The sequence below is a fragment of the Lissotriton vulgaris genome, chromosome 7, assembly GCF_964263255.1.
Source record: "Lissotriton vulgaris chromosome 7, aLisVul1.2, whole genome shotgun sequence".
Classification (NCBI taxonomy): Eukaryota; Metazoa; Chordata; class Amphibia; order Caudata; family Salamandridae; genus Lissotriton; species Lissotriton vulgaris.
Window position 1 is genome coordinate 1,128,627,767 of NC_141695.1, and position 6,789 is coordinate 1,128,634,555.

The 6,789-nt window shown below is 38.7% G+C and overlaps 1 pseudogene; it reads left to right on the forward strand.

The window, feature by feature from the left end:
• Positions 1 to 5,143: 5,143 nt before the first annotated feature.
• On the forward strand, positions 5,144 to 5,862 carry LOC147703019 (uncharacterized; annotated as a pseudogene).
• The last annotated feature ends 927 nt before the right edge of the window (positions 5,863 to 6,789 follow it).

The following is a 6,789-nucleotide window of genomic DNA, read 5'->3' on the forward strand; positions in this document are numbered from 1 at the left end:
CTTCCTCTGACCTGACCATGTCCTTAGCTGCTCTCGCTGTTTTCGAGGCCATGTACTGCCTTTTTGCTTGCCATGTACCCTGGGCTCGTTGCAGTGCCTCTTCTATCGATGCTCCTAGCAACTGCCAAATAATCCGTGGTTCTTTATCCAATTCCGCAAACACTTGTAGTACCGACCACTTCGCAAAATTAGCCCAACTCGTTAGAGTTCTAATCATGCTCCTGTCATATATTAGATTTCCGCTATCTTTCTTTCTTTGCACAGCCAGTCGCTCCCCTTCTTCCTCTGCTCTCCACACTGCTGGGTGTTGCAGTATATTCCCAAAATTCACTCCATTCTCAGCGATTTCACCATTCACCTCGGGAGAGTGTACAGGAGCTGCTACCTCCTACGGTCCGTCGGCGGCCATCTTGCCTTCTGCTGTTTAAAATTAGGTTGAATATAACTATGACACTCACTAAGTCTGGCCTGAGAAGGAGTTTTTAGAGCATAAACCGGTAGGGCATTGGCCATCAACTGATGAATTAAAGAGAAATTCAGATACATTTCAAAGTTTTAATGTAATTGTAAATTATTTTTGTCGTTTTTCAATGTCATATGTTATACGTAATTATAGCTCTTTGCACAGGGTACAGGTCACTTTATATCAGAAACTGAGATTGCACATGTCACTTTAATATGTATTTAGAGTGTTCGGCCCGAGATTTTGGCTTTTGAGCACAATGCCCCATTGGGCACTGGCCCTCAATGAGGAAAATTAATGATGAATTTGTTAATGATATTTTAAATACATTTTATATTTTTAATGTATTTGAAAATAATTGGCGCTGTTTATATTTGCTATACAATTCGTGCAATTATAGCACTTTAATGACAATGCTCATTTGCACAAGCTACAGGTCACTTTATCCCGAAAATGGGATTGCATATGCCACTTTAATTTAAAAATGGTGCACTGTCACTTTAATGTTGTTGAAACTTTGTTGATGGTATAAATAGCACAAGAAAATGGCTGCAACTTTTGGTTTGACAAAGACCGCTTTTGCGGTTGAAACGCGTTACCTGGTTGTTTGTGTTCACAATAAAAACTCTTTACAGCGAGCCCGAGCGCGCTGAAGTCTGTTTCTCATATTGGAGCAGGCAGTATAAATTGTGTATAATTGTGCACTTGCACTTTATTGTGGTATTATTTGCTGCTAAGTTGACCAATTTGTGATGGTTAATGTATCTTCAGAAATCTTTTGCATGACTGATCAGTGATTTTATGTTGCCTTGTTTTTGGCATTTCTTATACCAGGGTCGTTAAACTTTTTTCTGTATTCTTTATTGAGAGAAATGTATTAGGTGCTTTTTCCCGGCACTTGCCGAGTATCGATTTCCAGCAGAGATCATGAACCTTCAATTTTGAGTTTTGATTTATGGATTCAGAATATATATTTCTATGCACTATGTATTTATTATGGTTCTGTTTTTTTAAATATTGCTGCTATGAAACTATGTACTCCTTTTCTCTCTTTAATGCTTCTTGCATTCTCATTCAGGATTGGTACTGCTTATTTGTCAGTATTTGCCCGTATTAAGTGCCATAGTTTTTTTTTCATATTGTTTAACATGGTTAGCCTGTTTTTACAGATGATTGTGCACATTTTACACTTTAAATACGTCAAAATATGGAGACGCATCATGTGATCAAGCTCTTAGCGGGGAGTGAAAGGCGTCACGGTATAATTTTCTGCTGAAATAAATTTGCACTGCTTCACCCACACATGCTGTGTGGTAGTTTGTGATTTTTGTTCCTGGAGTTTGTAGGTCCATGCCTGGGGTTCCGCCGTGAAAGGAATTGGTGGACAGGACGTCTTATATATCTGTATACACTATATTGTGACTTAATATTTGGTCTTTATCACTTTTACCCACTTGGGTGTATATATAATTCTCATGTATTTGAGGGAAATGAGATTGCAGACCAATGTTATTGTGCAATCTTTTGTTTGGGGGTAGAAAACATGATGATGACAACTTTTGCATCACCCAATTATAAAGAAAACAAAATTGCATAATCTGTGCAATTTTTGTTATTAAATATGTACGCACTAGCAAAAAGTTAATAATGGAATTTTTTTCATGCTGAAATCTCTTGTTGACCTGCCTTTATTGATTTCGAAGGGGAGGTTACAATAATGTATGTGTACCGCCCATCGCGGAAAGCTTATAAATAGAATGATCGTACCACGAGAATACTGTAGGATTGTAATAGATTGGGCGAATGTAATGTTTTTGGAGGGTCTATGGCTCTCCAATAATTATGCAAAAGGTTGAAAATGTAATATGATTATGTTTCCTTTTCTATTACCATTACAAGATGGCCAACGATTCTGTGTAACATTAGTCCACTTTTTATGTTTACACTATCACGCTGTACGTCAAGTAAAATGTTTGTGTATTTATGGATTTTTTGTGTTGATAAAGTTACCCGTGACCAAGGCGTTTATCGCCGAAACGCGTATGGTATTTTTGGCTTATGCTTTAATAAATCATTTAAAGCACAATTTTATTGACGGTGTTCATCTCAAAGGAGTGCACACATGCTTTTTCGAGCATGGTGAGACTGAATGGATGTCGGGGTGTCCTTGGACCCTGGGGTGCACCAACACACTTGTGTCCCGGCATTTTCAAAGAGGTGGAACTGTATGTAAATTAACCGGTTGCCCGCGATACTCAAATTGGAGGAATATCTGGAAGCGCTGAAACGCTGAAGTTCGTGTGGGAAGACTATTGCTGAAGCGTGGCTGAGGATACCTGCACCCACTGAGTTGACTGAAATTAACTGGTATTTGTCGGAGGTGGCATTGTGAGGTAAACCTTCGCACTGATTGCGAGTTGTCCGAGCCTAAGTTTGCAAACGCTCCCATTTGATGTCACTTCAAGCGGTAGAACTACAGCGCAGGCCGGTTTCTATTACGAAGTAGAACACTCCTTTTGTAAGAATTGTATCGCATTGTTTCACTGTGTTTCTCTGCCGCACGGGCATTGAGAACATTGTGGCTTTAAAATGACACCTACAAAGGGACTACCGGCTGGTGGTCATGAATAAACATATGCGAAGAAATTGATTTATATGAACATTGGGTCAAAGTATTTGACCATATATTAAGCAGTTATTATTAAGACATTATTATGGATCATGATACAGAATTACATAGAAGATTGAGAGCTAAGACCCTTTTTGTCAAATCAGCTGAACAATTACAAACTAAGAGCAACACACCTGGACCTACCACCTTACATCAAAAATACCAAAAGCTAGAGAAATTTATGAGAAAAGAAATCTCTAAGTGGTGGGATGCAATTACCCTAGAGAAATATCAGGAGGAAAAAAGAGTCCCACAGGGACGGAGAATCCTAATTGTTCCTTCTTATGAGGATCCGGATCCCGAACTAGTGGAGGAATGGGCAGAAAATTTGATGGTCTGCTCAAATCGGATGTGTTCCATATTAATTAAATTTGCCTGGAAAGAGAGAACAGTGTTGCTCAAAGCGATTGCGGAACTCAAGGAGGAGATACAAAAGGAAGAATCCACTGACATTTTTGAAAAATAAAATGGAAGAGAACCGCAAGAAAATAGACAAGCATGAGGAGGAAATTATTGCCAAAAAAGAAAGGAAGTTCTTACGGGACAAAATTGATTATCAAGCAGGAAGGGTGTTCTCCTTTAGCAGTAATTTGTTAACATTAGGTGAAAGGGCATTCAGGGCAGCTACTGGTGGAGCGGAAAGCGATGTCAGCAAGAGTGACGTTTCTGAGGATGGTTTACAGTCAATAGGGAAAATGACGATTAAACCGACAAATTTTGTGGAGGAATTCAGATTGATGAACAAAACATCGAACCAACAAAATTGGCAGATAAACAGAGGTCGTGGAAAAGGATGGGGCTTCACAGGACGAGGCAGAGCAAGAGCTACAGGAGAAACATTGCCATCTGCAAACTAACCAGGATGGACGGATGGTGAAAAAGCAACAACAACCCTGGTGGGAGTAGAAACAAGGGGTCAAAAGAAACATGGAAAATGACTGACTGCAAAAATGTGGTAAATCTTTCTTCACATTGTTTAAATAATGTTGAACTGGATGTTTTAAAGTTTGGTATTTCCTTTTGCCCAACATCTACCTTTTCATATCCCCAAGAAAGAATTGATTTATTTTACTTTACTCGCAAGCTTCGGTTACACAAGTGGCATAAACTTAAAGTCAAAAGTACCTCGCAAGCAATCGGGGTCAAAAATAGTGTGCCTGTAACTGAGACTATCAATGAAATAAATACCCTGATTGATCCTAAAGAGTTAGAGGGAAATAATGGAGATGTAGTACCCATAACCGCTCAGAGTTTGGGTTACAAAGTGGATTGGAATTGCCCCAATGAATTTAAACCTAAATCTGTTTTTAACCCCATGTTGCCCCCTTGTGGTATTGACACATTTGAAACACTTGTCATTAATGATTTGAAAAATGTGGCAAAAAAGAAGAAATGATTCCACGATAATTTAAGAAAAGAACAGAGACTGACGGTTAAATCATTACAAGGAGATTGTGATATTGTTATCCAAAAGTCAAATAAAGGTTGAAACGTTGTTTTAAATGTCGATGACTATATACAAGAAGGGCTATGTCAACTGAATTGTGATGATTGTTATGAGCGGGTAACGAGGGAAGATGTGGACAAATGTAACATTACTTTCCATAATATGCTAAAAGAATGGCATTTGCAAGGTATCCTTGAATTGGACGAATATTCCTTCTTGTTGAACTGCAATCTCTAGGAAGAGATTCTCTATTTTTAACCCAAATTGCAAAAACATGCAACAGCACCACCGGGGAGACCCATTGTATCTTCGATGGGTTCTCTCCTTGGGAATATCTCGAAGTATATAGATTATTTTTTGTGGCCTTTTGTGGAAACCCTACCATCATATATACAAGATAGTAGAGACTTTTTGAGGAAGATTCAGGATGTGCAGTGGCAAGAAGGATTTTTACTGATCACTTTGGATCTCTGTAGCCTGTACACGTCAATTAGGCACACGGATGGTGTGCAGGCATGCAGACATTTCCTGGGCTCTTGTTCCATTTCATATTTAAATCATAATGAGATGGTCATTGCAAATGATTCAGTTTTGTCTGGAAAACAATTATTTTGTTTTTAATGATGTTCTCTACAGACAGAAGCAGGGTACGGCTATGGGCACTTGTTTTGCTCCCAGTTACGCCAATTTATTTATGGGTGACTGGGAGCAGCAGGTGTCCAGAAGTCAGGGCCAATACCGCAGCATTGTTAAGTTATGGCTGTGGTATATTGATGACCTTTTCATCATATGGGAAGGTAGGATTGATGAGGCCAAGGAATTCATTTTTTAACTCAATGCTAATGAGAGCAAAATTAAATTTGAAGGCACAATAAGTGATCAAAGAATTGAGTTTTTGGATCTGTGTGTGGAAGTAGCTGACAAGAAGTTAGTCTTCAAATTGTATCGGAAAGAAACTGCAGGTAATACTCTTCTACAGGCTGAAAGTGGACATCCAAGTACTCTGATCCACAGTATACCTTACGGGGAATTTCTCCGGGCCCAAAGAAATTGTAGCACGGAATCAGACTTTGACACTGAATGAGAGTGTATGACTAAAAGATTTCTGGAGCGAGGTTATGATTACAATGTGATCAAACAGGCCCAGGTCAAAGCAGCAAACTTCATACAGAGTGAACTATTAGTTCCCTAGGAGAAAAACGTAATGGAAGATTAGAAGGTCATCAGATTGATCTCCACATTCAACTCAGGTTCCTGGCAGGTACGGAAGCGCCTGAATAAGCATTGGAAGGTACTTAAAACTGAATCTACCCTGGAAGATGTAGAAGGCGAACACCACAACATTACATATAGAAAGGCTAAATCATTGAAGGACAGACTATGTGATAGTGATATTTCTAAGGTTAAAAACGTTACCTGCATGTCATGCAAAGCCTGTAAACATCGCAAAAGCATCAAAAAGGTCTATTATCCAGTTATGGATACTGAGAAGCTGATTGACAAACATATCACCTATCTCTCAGCATATTGTATTTATGTTCTGATATGCCCATGTGCTAAAAAATATGTGGGCAGTACTATGTTTGCTGCCAAGAAGCACATTTTGAAACATATGAGAGTGGTTCAAAACAAAGATACACTTTCCCCGGTGGCCAGACACTTAGAAGAATTCCACAAAAGTAATCACAACTTGTTGCGATTTATTGTAATTGATAAGGTTTTGCCATCGAACAGAGGCCGGGACAGAATCCGTAGACTACAGCAATTAGAGTCCAGGTACATTATGGACCTGGATACTAAGATCCCTGGGGTTTAACTTCAGAGGAGGAACTATCTTGGCACCAAGGGGAATGAGCGCAGGAACCTTATCAGATAATATATAAAAATCATAAAAATTACTACATTTAGAAATCAGCTTTGAAGGGTCTCAGGGTCTCAGTTATCATGTACAGATATGTAATTACATTTTCCTGTATTCCCTTTTTCTTTGAATAACATTTCCAGAGTTAAACTGTTTTCCAAAAGTTGGAATAAGGAATACATTATGTAAATATGGTAGTTATCTCACTCTATGACGATCTGTATTCAACTTTAATGTTTTTAAACCACTTGCACAATAGTCACAGTGATAAGTTTGGAGTAATTGAGTTGGCAGTGGAAACCTTTTACATTTTGTTCTCCCCTCTCTTTTTGATTCAGGTGAAACTT